This window comes from Lissotriton vulgaris, chromosome 6 (assembly GCF_964263255.1).
Source record: "Lissotriton vulgaris chromosome 6, aLisVul1.2, whole genome shotgun sequence".
In the NCBI taxonomy this organism is placed as follows: Eukaryota; Metazoa; Chordata; class Amphibia; order Caudata; family Salamandridae; genus Lissotriton; species Lissotriton vulgaris.
In genome coordinates, this window is record NC_141694.1 from 614,078,403 (window position 1) to 614,092,349 (window position 13,947).

The 13,947-nt window shown below is 48.8% G+C and overlaps 1 pseudogene; it reads right to left on the reverse strand.

Moving 5' to 3' along the window:
• Positions 1-351: 351 nt before the first annotated feature.
• On the reverse strand, positions 352-957 carry LOC147707779 (high mobility group protein B2 pseudogene; annotated as a pseudogene).
• Positions 958-13,947: the final 12,990 nt, after the last annotated feature.

The following is a 13,947-nucleotide window of genomic DNA, read 5'->3' on the forward strand; positions in this document are numbered from 1 at the left end:
TGCAAAAAAAAAGTTTTAGAAAAGTACAATGCACCAGTCTACATTGATGTAAAATCAGCTATGATACTCCCAAGTGCATGGGCATACCAGGGCTTATTTTGAAGTCTTTAGAAACCTTTAAATATGCAAATATGCAGAGACATTCCACAACATCAGAATCATACCTAACTCAAGTGGCACCTCAGCTACTACTTACATAAAAAACGGAGGTTTCCCCTAAAAGAATCACACATTACCTATACACAATTCTGTACAGTTTGTATACCAGAGCTAACAATGAGCTGCACTCGAGCTCACATTCTTAGCAAAACAATGGACTTCCAGCACAAAATCTCATAGCAAGCATTCAAGTTACTCCTCATCCTCTTCTTCCTCCTCCTCTTCTTCGTCATTCTCATCATCTTCTCGCTCTACCTTTTTCTTTGCTGCCACTGCTGGCCTTCCAGGTGCTTTTTTCCCTACATCGCCTTTTCCCTTTGCACGTTATCCTGCAATGTCCTTTTCATATTTCTCCTTCAGTTTTGCAGATTTCTGTTCAAATGAGATTTTGTCTTTCGCGGTCTGTTCCGCCTACTTCTCTCCCAATTTTTTTGCTGTATCGCCAATTGACAAGCCAGGATAATCAGTCTTAATTTTGGGACGGTGATCAGAGCAGAAGAGGAAAAAAGCCGAAGGTGATCTCTTGGGTGCATATGGATCTTCATTCTTTTTTCCTTTGATCTCGCCCTTTGGTGGCACATATGATTTCATCTCCCGGTCATACCGGACCTTGTCTCCCTTTTCCATGTCTTCAAAATTGCCCTTTTCTTTTGCGTTCATTGTCTCGGAGCACTTCTTGGAGAACTCAGCGAAGTTCACAGATGGGTGTTTCTTTTTATGATCCTCCTGGCACGTCTGCACAAAGCAGACGCAGGAGGACATCTTGCCTCTGGGCTTGTTGGGATCTCCTTTACCCATGGAGAAAGTTAGTCTGTCACCTAGAAGACAACGCTTAAGAACCTGTTCGCCTTGCTGCAGCAAAATAGCAGACGCCGCTGTAGTGGTACCATTTGACAATTTGAAACAAGAGCCATCAACATGTAGCTTCCCTTGAGGATTAGATAAAGGAACATCAGTCAGGTCTACACTTCCCTTCGTCTCCTCCTCTGTCCGAAACAGACAATCATGGACATCCTTGTCCTCTTCTTCGTGGCTGGATTCAGTGTGGCACATCTTTTGATAGTAATATGAGGGGCAAAAAATGTTAATTTGTACCCAGTCAGACTAGTAAGGTGCTGCGCCTTTGTTTTATTCAGAAGTACAAACACAGTATGCAGTACCATTGCTGTGAGATCATGATTGGGAACGAGCCCTGCCGATTGTCAGATAGAGACCGCCGTAGCCATGGCGGCTCTTAAACAACTCAGTAGGGCTCTGGCGACAGGGTCAAGTGTAGCATAAAAATAAGCACACAGCCTCTGCTTACCTCCAAAGGCTTGTGTTAACACAGAGAGTGTACATCCAGCCGCTTCGTGTACGTACAACAAGAAGGGCTTCTTATAATCAGGCGTGCCAAGCACAGGTGCAGAGCAAAGCGCAACTTCTAATTGTTCAAAACCATGCTGACATTCATGCGTCCAAGGCAAGGGTTCATGCACATCTTTAGTTATCAAGCAAAGCAGAGGCTGTATTAATAAAGAATAAGCATGTATCCAGTGCCGACAATACGAGGTGATGCCTAAGAAAGCACGCACGTCCCACTGAGTTACAGGGACTGGCATCTTAACAATGGCATCAACTCGTTCTGGTGTTAGCCTCCGACCCTCCTTCGACAGCATGTGACCTAAATAGGTGACCTGCTGTTGACAATATTGGAATTTGGAAAGTAACACTTTAATTCCTGTGTGGGTCAAATGCTTTAACATTTTAACAGTGGCATCCCAACAACCCTCTTCAATATCGAAGGCTATCAAAATGTCATCCACATACTGCAATAATACATTACCTGCGGGAAGACAGAGAGAGTCCAATTGACTTTTCAAAGCTTGGCTATAAATACTAGGACTTTCAGTATACCCCTGACGAACTCTACAGAATTGAAAACTACTGCCAGCTAAAGTGAAGCCGAACAAATACCGGCTGTCTGGATGGACAGGGATGCTAAAAAAGGCATTTTTCAAATCAATAACAGAAAAGAATTCAGCTGTGGAAGGAATCATTGTTAAAAGGACGGTAATACCAGGGACTACGGAAACTGAGGAACAACTATTTTGTTTATTTCTCACAGATAAATCACAAAAAGAGAAACATCCGGATGTACATCAGGGGAATCCACAGGTGCCTTTTTAAGAATATGAAGAATGGGACTATTGCACACGTTCGCTACTGTCTCCTCTACCACCCCCAGTTTGATCAGATCCTGTTGAATCTGTAAAACTTGTTCCCCAGGACAGTACATCCTTAAATTCAACAGGAAGTGATGCATCTTTCGCCAAACACTGTTTTGCACTAACCACTTTAGGTCAGGAAGTCAAATAAACACCATCCGGGGAACAATAAATGGTGGCATGTAACTTCTTCAACAAATCCAGTCCTAATCAATTTCCCCCACAATTTGCCTTCAACAAAAATGGGGAGTCCACAGTAAAGGGACCAAAAGTAAAAGCAAGAGGGTGGGATATGGGGCACACAACCGGTACGCCTGAAAAACCTACCGAGACATTATTATGACCAGACAGGGTTGCCCCTGGGAGCAGCGAAGGAGAAACAGAGCTATTCATTGCACCTGTGTCCACCAAAAATTTCTAGCCGAACCATGCAAATCTGCCATGACATAAGGGCCAGGCTGATCTACAGGAATTTGGACTGGTCCCTCACACTGTCCCTTGCTGTCCTAGCTATGGGACATCCCAGTAACTTCATATCATAATTGTCATAATTATACTGCCTTCCCCTGGGGTTATCAAAATAATTTTGATCTGAACGACCCCCTGAAGATGTACCAACCTGATCCTCATCCACACCAACCTGTCCACGGCCCCTTCCACCTGGACCCCACCCTCTGGGTATTGCAAGTTTCTGTAACAGTTCTAGAGACTCCTTTTTACAATATGCGCACTGATTCAGCCCCAGGGGCATGCTACCTCTACCAGCACCCCGAGACTTTTGAGCTGGACCAGTGCCTCAAGTGGGGATCCTAGTCTGTCCTGATGGGCTGCCCATTGACGGGAATCCCCTAGTGTCTGGTGAACTGGGAGTGTCTGTAAGCAGGCCTCCATCAGTTCTGGTGTCTGGCAGTGCCACTCCTAAGTGGAGGGTGCAGAAGTCCAGATTGAGGGTTGAGAGGGGGAAAGAGTCCCAAGTGGAAGAACCAGTGGGTCAGGGGTAAGCCAGAAGGGCTGAATCACCGGTGAATGACCATGGTGACCCCACTTCTGTCCTGGGGGATCTTCACGTGCTGTCAGATGGACAGGGGTTTGGAGATCTACACCAGGCAGACTGTCACACGACACATGAGTTATGGGTCACCCTTGGGGGGCATATGTGCTCCCAAGGAAGTCCTGGTGAGCCGGGCAAGTGTTCAACCGCAGGGGTTGGTCTCTGGGTTAGGAAGCCAGGTTCAGGTGTTGACTGACCTGAAGGATGGGACCACTGTAAACAGTCTCCTGACTGATTGGTCTTCGGAGGGCACCACTCCACGTTGGAGGGTGCAGAGCCCTGAGGAGGAGGACTGGGTATGGGAGAGCCCACCCCAGTCTCTTGTCCAGCCACCAGGTACAGGCCCGGGGCTGGTGGCTCAGTGTCAGGATGTCATACCTGACCTGACAGGAGGGAGAGTGGACAAAAGGAGCCAAGCACCTGGGGCTACTGCCCCCGCTCTCTGACACCACAGAGGTTTGAGAGCCCTTCGAGGCATAAGGCCTGGGTCTCATCACTGACTACTGTCAGTGACCACTGTGGCTTGCTGTCTATCTGTTGGGATACACCTGTGAGCAAGCTACGGTTAGGTGCTGCACAGATAGTGTCCACAGGTAAGGAGAAGGGTTCCCCCTGGGTTAGCAAGGTGGGCCCTGAGAGTATGGACAGAGGGATCCAAAAATGTTCAGATTGGTATAGAACTGGAATATGCCATGGCTGTTGCAGGCCAGGATACATGTTCTTTCACCCAAAGCAGAGAAGCCCATCAGGGTAGTGATTGGTCTCCTCTGCATTTTGGCTGAAAGGGGGTTGTGTTGGACTTGGCCCTTTTTGCAGGGTCATCCCTGAACTTTTTGCCTTCCTCCTGTATTTTTTCTGACCTGTTGTTGGCTGTTGTATGACTCTGGACACGTTTCCAGTGTTAAAGTGCATATGCTATCCCTATTGTAAATTGATGCATGGATTAGTGACTCCATGATTGGCTTATTTGGTTTACTTCTCAGACCCTAGTACAGTGCACTGAGTGTGCACAGGGCTTGTAATTCAAATGCTGCTGGTGGGCTTGCAGCACTGATTGTGCCACCTACATATGGCTGAGATACCCATCACCCCCTCTCAACACAATCCCCAAGGATGGGAAACTGGAAACGGTTCTGAACTTTTGGAAGGCGGGAGGGAGTGACCCTCCCGGCCGTATTTATTAAAATATGAAACAAAATCAAAACATTAAAATAACAGTTTCATATTATGTACAATTTCATTTCCACATTACGATGTTTGGCTAACCTTAACAGATCTCTAATACAAAGGTTCTCCTAGCCGAACTAACATCCTACAAAACATTTCATTTGAAATTGTACATCCTAACGTTAAGGGCCAACGGCAAGGTCATAACCGGTGTCAGATCCCTAAACCAGAAATACCACCCTCACTTGTGAGGGGGCCAACCGCACAGAGGCGTACCTCAAGTGCATCTACCAATTTCCCTTGGACTTGACGGGGGCCCCAATGAACTCGACGCCATTTAACGGTCGTCCGAGGACTCGTGTGAGGTGTCTAAAAGGTAGCGTAAACCCCCTCCCGAACCCCACACAACTTACACATCTGCCGTCGCAGATGTCCTGGCCCCGGGAAATTCCCCAGGAGGGCCCGTAGCCCCTCCTATCCAGGAAGGGGCCTTGACCACCTTTCCTTTCCTTCCGGCGGCCTATCCTTAGACGGGACCGCCTCCCCGTTGAGGGGCCAATGGCCACCTCCCCCGAGCGCTCCCATCCGTAATGGGTGACGCCCCCCCATAGGGATCTTCCAATTACTGCTCACCGATCATGACCTTACCGCCCAACAATAAATACGACAAATCTACCTAAATTACTAAACTACAAAAACAATTTTAAGTTATTACAAGCATGATTACTGATCAACACTAATGCAAAATTACTTTATTCGAAAAACATCTGAAAGTGACCATCTTTATTGCATATTCAAAATTATAAATCACGACAATCATCACAACCTGCAAGAAATAGAGTTACCACATCAAAACTTTATTCAACACAACTTGCTGTCCTCAGGGGCTGGTGGGTGGGTCAAAATTGGCTCTTCGTTCCGTCTCGAGCTCAAGTGCAGCGGGGAGGTGCAGCTTCAGAGCACAGGAACAAGAGGAAGCTTTCTTGGCTTGTTGCTCCTTTTATCCGTCTTCAGGGCGGGCGTCAACCCGCCCCCGCCTGCCTCCGAGGGCATGGCCGGTCGCGTCAGTGTCTAGGACAACCCACTCCAGGGCGGGAAAAGGCGCGCCCCGGCTACGCCGCTTCGGGCATACCAGCCGAGACTCGCCTCCCGCCCAAGATGGCTTCCCGGGGGGATCGTGGTACTCCACCATACGTTCGGGGGGACCGAATGGTCGCCCCTTTCCATATGGCTGAGATACCCATCACCCCCTCTCAACACAATCCCCAAGGATGGGAAACTGGAAACGGTTCTGAACTTTTGGAAGGCGGGAGGGAGTGACCCTCCCGGCCGTATTTATTAAAATATGAAACAAAATCAAAACATTAAAATAACAGTTTCATATTATGTACAATTTCATTTCCACATTACGATGTTTGGCTAACCTTAACAGATCTCTAATACAAAGGTTCTCCTAGCCGAACTAACATCCTACAAAACATTTCATTTGAAATTGTACATCCTAACGTTAAGGGCCAACGGCAAGGTCATAACCGGTGTCAGATCCCTAAACCAGAAATACCACCCTCACTTGTGAGGGGGCCAACCGCACAGAGGCGTACCTCAAGTGCATCTACCAATTTCCCTTGGACTTGACGGGGGCCCCAATGAACTCGACGCCATTTAACGGTCGTCCGAGGACTTGTGTGAGGTGTCTAAAAGGTAGCGTAAACCCCCTCCCGAACCCCACACAACTTACACATCTGCCGTCGCAGATGTCCTGGCCCCGGGAAATTCCCCAGGAGGGCCCGTAGCCCCTCCTATCCAGGAAGGGGCCTTGACCACCTTTCCTTTCCTTCCGGCGGCCTATCCTTAGACGGGACCGCCTCCCCGTTGAGGGGCCAATGGCCACCTCCCCCGAGCGCTCCCATCCGTAATGGGTGACGCCCCCCCATAGGGATCTTCCAATTACTGCTCACCGATCATGACCTTACCGCCACAGGCCGGATAGTTGACCGGCTATCCGGACCCCCCACAACACTCCTGCCTAAAGGTCATCTTATAAACTCTTTAACCAAGCTATGAGGTCTCCTATGAGTAACTCGTTCCCCACCCGGGACAAATGAACACCATCCCCCAAATACATACTGTCCCCTTTAATACAACCATGCGAAACAGAATGCAGTGTACTTGAACGAAACAATCTACTCACTTTGTTATTAATTTTTCTTACTGAATGATTCAGAGCAGAAACCGAAATAGCCCCCCGCCACACTTTTCGTGGGATCATATGGGACCATGCAATTGTGCACCCTGGAACTCTTCTTGCCAACCAACTTACTGTGGAAAGCATTGCCTCAAGAAGAAGTCGTCTACCAGTGGCCACCAAATCGTTGCCCCCAAGATGGACTATGATTATAGACGGCGGTGACCTTGTCCGCCCTAACAAACCCTCAAAAAATGATTGAAATTGGTAAATACAGAGCCCGCCCTTTCCGTAGAAGGACACCCTGTACCCGTATTCCCCAGCCACGTGAATCATGTCACCTGCTTTGAATACGTCCGCGGCACGCCTCACGTATGAGTGGCCCACGACCCACACCTCCTTTTTCACAGCTGGTGATGTCTGACCGCTGGTCCCCAGGTGTCGGGTCGACTGCACAGTCCGCCCCGCCTCGTAGGCTTGCGCAACTGAAAACCAAACAAAACAAGAAGCGTGAGTACATCATTACAGCTTCACAACATGTGCAACCGCACATACCTTTTATAACAGTTCGAGGACCAACGCCCCACACGTTTTACTTCTTCTACACTCAGACCCCTGGCTGTAGCCTCTGTAGCAGCCCCTATCCGAAAGGAATGGGTCCCAAACTCGCCGGGGTTCAAGCCCGCGGCCGAAATCGACATCGCAAGCACCCGCTGGAACTGAAACCTCGTCAGTGGGGTGGCGTCAGCGTGTCTCAACAAGGCCCCCCCCCATGATGCCACCCTTTGCGCTAAATATTCCTCTACGCAAACCACAGGGCACATGGAAGACCCGGGAATCCTCTGTATGATTATGCAGTCCCCAATCGCACCCTGATCGGTTTTGGACCTGACAAACGAGACAGTCATCGTCTCCCCCTTGACCTGAATGTGCTCTCGGCACAGTCCCCCCATCGTATCCTGCTTGTTCTTCGCCACTAGTTCGCTTACCCGCATAGCCCCATGAAATGCCAGCGCAAAAGCGGCTCGGAATAACACTGTTTCATACTGGGATGAACACGTAGCAGGGAGTACGGATAATAACAGGGCCAACCTATCCAGACCTATCGGGTGCCTCTCATCTACTCTGCGACCCTCAAGGCGTTGCCCCCCACGTAGCGCTTTTTGCACAACGAAAGACGCTGTCGGGTCCTGGATCCCGTGAGCCCTTGCCATAAAGGAAATGGCGGCCCGATGCCTCTGGGCCGTAGCTACTGATTTGCCTGCCCGATGTAAAGACAGCAGAAATTTTACTACAAACTCTTCCTGGCCCCAAAGCTCCCCCCTAGCAGTCCCCAAAAAGGCCCAATAGGAACGGAACGCCCCTTCGTATGCCTTCCTTGTCCTGGGTGCTAAACTCTCTCCCACGAGGTTTTGTAGTTCGGGGCACCGAGAGACCAGAGAGCTTCGGGAAAGGGTGCCGCCACCGGGTCCGCTGTGGGCAGAAAACCCCAGAAGGCCTGCATACGGAAACGAGAAAGCGCATCAGCCGCTTGGTTCATTACCCCCGGCACATGTCTTGCCCTAAATAGCACATTCAATTGCATACACAATAACACAATTTCTTTGAGCAGTCTCAGAATCCATTTGCATCGTGCTGCCTGACTATTGATACACTCAACCACGGTCATGTTATCAGACCAGAACACCACAGAGTGATCTCTGAACCCCTTTGGGCCAAGTTTTCAGGGCCACCAGAATAGGGAAAAGTTCAAGAAAAGCAATGTTACTTGTCAGCCCGCACTCGTGCCACCATGTCGGCCATTTTTGAGCCGACCATCGAGTGTCGAATATGGCACCAAAACCAATACTTCCTGCCGAATCTGTCCACAGCCCCAGCTCCTCGGAGGACACCGCCGGTTTGTTCCAGACAATTCGACCATTGAAATCCGCCAGAAATGCCAACCAAATGCGCATGTCCTGGCGAACCTCTGCCGAGAGCCTCGTGCGATGATGACCCTCCTTCAGGCCGACCATGGCCTGGGCGATCGAGCGGGAAAAGGGGCGGGCCATCGGCATTATTCTCAGGGCAAAATTCAACTGGCCCACCATTTGTTGCAATTGATGCAGTTTTTCCTTAGCCTCACTAATACACGTCTCAAGGGATGCCCTGAATTTTAACACTTTTTCTTTTGGTAAACGAAAACAACCTTCCCTCGAGTCGAGCTCAATCCCCAGAAACTCGAGGCAAGTCGAGGGACCCACAGTCTTACCTGGCGCCAATGGTACACCAAAATGATTCATTAAGACACTAAATTCATTCAAAGCCTGTCCACATTCTGGATCCCCGGCTGCCCCCAGAAACAGGAAGTCATCGAGATAATGCATAACATGTTGAAAACCCGTCTTCTTTGTGAAGACCCATTGCAAAAAACAACTGAACTTTTCGAAATAGGCACAAGATATAGAGCATCCCATTGGCATACATCTATCCATGTAATAGCGACCCTGAAACAAGAAACCAAGGAGACGCTGATCGTCTGGGTGTACCGGGAGCAACCGGAACGCTGACTCAATATCTGATTTTGCCATCAGCGCCCCGGGCCCCAGGCGATTCAACATGGCGACGGCCCCATCGAAAGATGCGTACCGCACCGAACACATTTCCGGGTCTATCGCATCATTCACGGAAAGACCACGTGGGGCCGACAAGTTATGTATCAGCCGAAACTCACCCGGGTCCTTCTTGGGGACCACCCCTAAAGGGGAACAAACAAAATTTGCAACCGGTGGCACATCAAATGGACCGGCGACTCGACCTCGAGTAACCTCCTTCCCAATCTTTACCTGTACCACGGTCGTATGCTGCAAGACCGACAGTTGGTTCTTACATCTTGCTACACCCTGAAAATCCCCCACTGGGATGCGGAAACCATATGAAAACCCGTTTCGCAACACCCCAGCAGAAGCATGATCCGGGTATTCGTTGAGCCAAGGAATCATTGCCATGGTATCAATCGGAGTAGGTAAAGGCGCCCCTCGGACTATTTCAGACCTGTTTGGCGCTTCCCCTACCACCGTTATCACCCGTTTTGGCTCTGCACATGGACTCAGGATGGGATGGCTGCCCACACCCCCCACATTCATGTTTGAACTTGCATGACCCCTGGGGCCTCGTACATTTTCCTCTGTTAAAATTCCAACAAATCCCGCTTTTACCTGCATTGCCACTCGGTTTTGAGTGATATTCGTTACCTGCACCCGATCGAAAGGGTGTCCCAGAGTATTGGCGGGAGGATTCACCCCCGCTACTTCCAACCAATGGTACTTTCAACATTCCTGTACTCTCCATTTTTTGCCATGAAACAGAGTCGTAACAATCCCAAGTCAGGATTGGGTTGTGTTCTTTCGCTTTTCTAAAAATATTATCATAGCAGAACCACTGATTACCCCCATACGCTACGGAATACTCCATGATTCGTGACTGATAAATAGGCAACTCGGTCAGCAACTCGGGCCTACGCTCACCCATGATGGAGGTAAAAATGCCCCACGCTCTGCCCCAAGTACCAATGTTTTCGTCAATCTTAAAGGCGGCCATTTTGGCGCGCCAAACACTCGGATGCATGAGCTCCTTTTGGCTCTTAACATGCTCCATCTCATAATGGTTGGTAAGCAAAGAAAAAATGTTTACATACTTATCCGCCCAAATCTTTTCCTTAATTTCCAGTGCAACATGCTGAGCCACCTTCTCCCTTCGTGAAGGTACAGCCCCCTCCCCCGCAATCGGCAATGGCCGCTTACCTGAACCAGAAGCTGCATTTGCCGCCGAACCTGGGCCTGTTGCATTTTCCGCCCCCGGAACCGGCGGGGTAACAGACGATGGTGCCTTTGCAGCCTCCCTAGTTTCCCGCAGCTGTCTCATTAATACCCGGGCGTCGTCAGCCGTGGCGCCCTCGCTATCCTTTCCCAACCACGCTGCCAATTGTGCCGCTAACTCGGGAGGCATATCTTCCCCGGTCACGGAAGTGACCACCACGGGAATCGGATTCCCCTCCTTCGGCACCGGGGTTGGCTCTTCAAGTGGGATATCGGGAACCGGGGTTTCCCCCCCAAGTGCCCCCCTTCTGGACCTCTTGCCTCTTCCTCTGGGGACTACTCCCGGCAAAGGCCGTTTCGGTCCTCCCTCCCCGTCCTTAGCCGCCATCTGCTTCTACAAGTCGGCTATCTCCTTCATGAGCATACGGAGCATCTGATCGGTACCGACCCGCTTTCCGACTTTCTTGGGCATTCTCAGACGGAGTATCTGTAAGACAAAAGAAAGATTTACAACGCTCAAAATTGGCTCTTCGTTCCGTCTCGAGCTCACGTGCAGCGGGGAGGTGCAGCTTCAGAGCACAGGAACAAGAGGAAGCTTTCTTGGCTTGTTGCTCCTTTTATCCGTCTTCAGGGCGGGCGTCAACCCGCCCCCGCCTGCCTCCGAGGGCGTGGCCGGTCGCGTCAGTGTCTAGGACAACCCACTCCAGGGCGGGAAAAGGCGCGCCCCGGCTACGCCGCTTCGGGCATACCAGCCGAGACTCGCCTCCCGCCCAAGATGGCTTCTCGGGGGGATCGTGGTACTCCACCATACGTTCGGGGGGACCGAATGGTCGCCCCTTTCCAGAAGCAGCCTGTAATGTGTGTCTCAGGTCTGCCAGTGCAGAGCCTGTGTGCAGTCTTGTACTGCCATGTTGACTGGGCAAGTGCGCCCACTGGCCACTCCCTAAACCTTCTCATTTCTGCATATTAGTCACCCCTTTGGTAGGCCCAAGGACAGGGTGCATTGTAGGTAAAAGGTAGGACATGCCCTGATGTGTGTGGCATGTCCTGATAGTGAATTACAGCCATTTTCGTTTTTCACTATTGCAAGGCTACCTGTTCCCCATGGGCCAGAATGGGCAGTTTGATCATAACATCTTATAATCCTAACTGCCTCAGGGAACAAGGTAGAAATTCGAGTTTAGTATGCCTGAACTCAGAATGATAAAATATATATTTTAGTGAAGTTGGTTTTAACATTCTGTGTTTGAAAATACCACTTTTAGAAAGTAGGTATTTTGTTTCCTAACTGTCAAATTCTGCCTCTGCTAGGTTGTGTATTCCTTGTCTGGAGTTTGAATGACAGGGGCTGGGGGATTCCAGGAGACAGGGTGAGTCAGCACAGGGCTGAATAGAGCTATCTGCCTGAAGATGGGTGGGAGGAGTTGCACCTGGGACCTGAATAGGGTTGTGCCTGCCTTCCACAATGCTGACTCAACCTCCTGTGGTGCGTCTGATGTCCCTGATCCTCACTGTCAAAGAAAAGAAGGAGTCTTATCAACAAAGTGCTCCAGAACTGCACAGAACTGGTTTGGACTGAGTACAGGACCCGCTGCCTTCAGAAGAGCAGCCATGCACTTTATAAATCCTTTTCATTTCATTTCATTTCATTTCATTTCAGGACAAACAATTTGCTAGTATAAATATTGGGAACCAGACCCAAGATCTTTAGATCAATTTTGGGAAACAAGAAGAACCTTTGCTGAGGAGAGGAACCAGAGAGAAACTGAGTGCTGTTTGAGGGATTGGCCTGCAGTGGTCACCTGACTGCCAAAGAAAAGGGAAAGGAACTTTGTGTTACTTTCATCAACTTGTAAAGGATCTCCAAGGACTTGTGATAGAGCTTGCCTCCTGCTGAAGTCTCAGGGATAACATACTTCACCAACCAGCTTCCCAGAGTTCTTTTGAAGTGCCTGCTGTTGTGCTGGACCTTCTGAGGAACTGTGTGTCGCAAGGAGCTGGAAGCGTGACTCATGAACAAAAAGCGTGACGCCATCATGGCGATGCGGGTCGCATCACCACGGAAGTGCAGTAAGAAACCGACGCATCACCTCCACATGCAAAGAAGAATGACGCATCGCCGTCCCCTACGCAGCAGTAGGGAACCAATGCATCACCGTTCTTGCGTGTAAGGAACCGACGCATCACCTTCCCTGCAACACTTTCACTGTATAGCGTTGCGCATCCAAAGTTACATTAAACTTAAAGTATCGCATTTACCATCTAAAGAGAACTAAGCTATTTCTACAATTTTTAAAGTATAGTATTGTGGATTTTTGTTGTTTGTGGTCTTGTGTTAAATCTATATAAAAATACTTATTTTTATACTAAAACTTGTGTGATGTCCATCTGTAGTGTTGTCACTGGGTTACTGTATGTGTTCACAATGCTTTCCACACTGCCTCTGAGATTGTCGCAGGGATTCAGCTCCTACACAGAACTGTGCATAGAGACTTGGAACCTCAGTGAATTAGGGTGTGGCAAAAACTCACCTTAGTATCCAAAATCCCCTACCACACTAGCAATCAGTGTGTCATTGGTTCTTCCATACCCCAATGATTAGACAACCTAGAACATGAACTTAGAATACCTCAGGTAACGTGGAACACATAAACACTCTTTCTTTATACTATCATACTAGTCCAAAACGAGGAGTAAATGAAGACACGTGCAAGTTTGAAATTTTTATTTCTAGTGCCGTGTTCTCAAGCGCAGTATCTTAGCTAATACAAGCAAACATATTATAAGCAACAAGGTTATCAGCATAAGTACTATTCCATAGAATGCAAAGGGAGAAAGCATGTTAAAATGCTAAAGGGAAAAAGGCTAAATTACATCTCAGCCTTACCCTCCCTTGCTAGTATATTATATTACATCTACAGAAGGTCTCTTTGGGTTTACAAGGACGGCCTCATACCTCTGGTCCTAGTAGAAAGGTATCACATCATTTTCTACACTAGCTCTCTGCATGTAAATATTCTCCAAGTGTGTTTGCATGCTCTGCGCAGTGCATTATTAAACGCGCCAAAATCAGAGGTGGCCACAGCTGCATATGTGTTATGTCTAGGACGAGCGCTGATCAGACCAAACAACAGCCACTGTCTTGAAATAACCTTGAAGGCCTTGGCACTCACTGTTCAGACATAGCTTACCAAGCAAAGCTGATACAATAGAAAAACATATTATTCTTGTGTGAAGCAAAACATTCTACTAGACTCTAAACATTTATAATATTATGTGCCGTGTGCAAAAGCAGCAGAAAGGAAAAATTGAGTTTAAACTTCTAATAAGCTCATGCTAACTTAACACAGTGTAAAGGCAAAGCCCATCTCCATGACAAGA